The sequence below is a fragment of the Eimeria mitis genome, genomic scaffold, assembly GCF_000499745.2.
Source record: "Eimeria mitis Houghton genomic scaffold, Emh_scaff925, whole genome shotgun sequence".
In the NCBI taxonomy this organism is placed as follows: domain Eukaryota; phylum Apicomplexa; class Conoidasida; order Eucoccidiorida; family Eimeriidae; genus Eimeria; species Eimeria mitis.
Window position 1 is genome coordinate 8940 of NW_013576817.1, and position 255 is coordinate 9194.

Consider the following 255-nt stretch of genomic DNA (forward strand, 5'->3'; position numbering starts at 1 on the left):
CAGCAGCAAGACCACCAGCAGCAGCAGCAGCAGCAGCAGCAGCAGCAGCAGCAGCAAACCCATTTGTAGGAGAGTGATGAAGAGGTCAAGGATGGGGCTGCTGCTGGCGCGGCCGGCGTAACAAGAAGACACAGCAGACAACAAACTGCAGCAACACACACACAACATGCATGCAACTTGCAGCAGCAGCAGCAGCAGCAGCAGCAGCAGTTGCAGCAGCAGCAGCAGCAGCAGCAGTTGCAGCAGCAGCAGCAG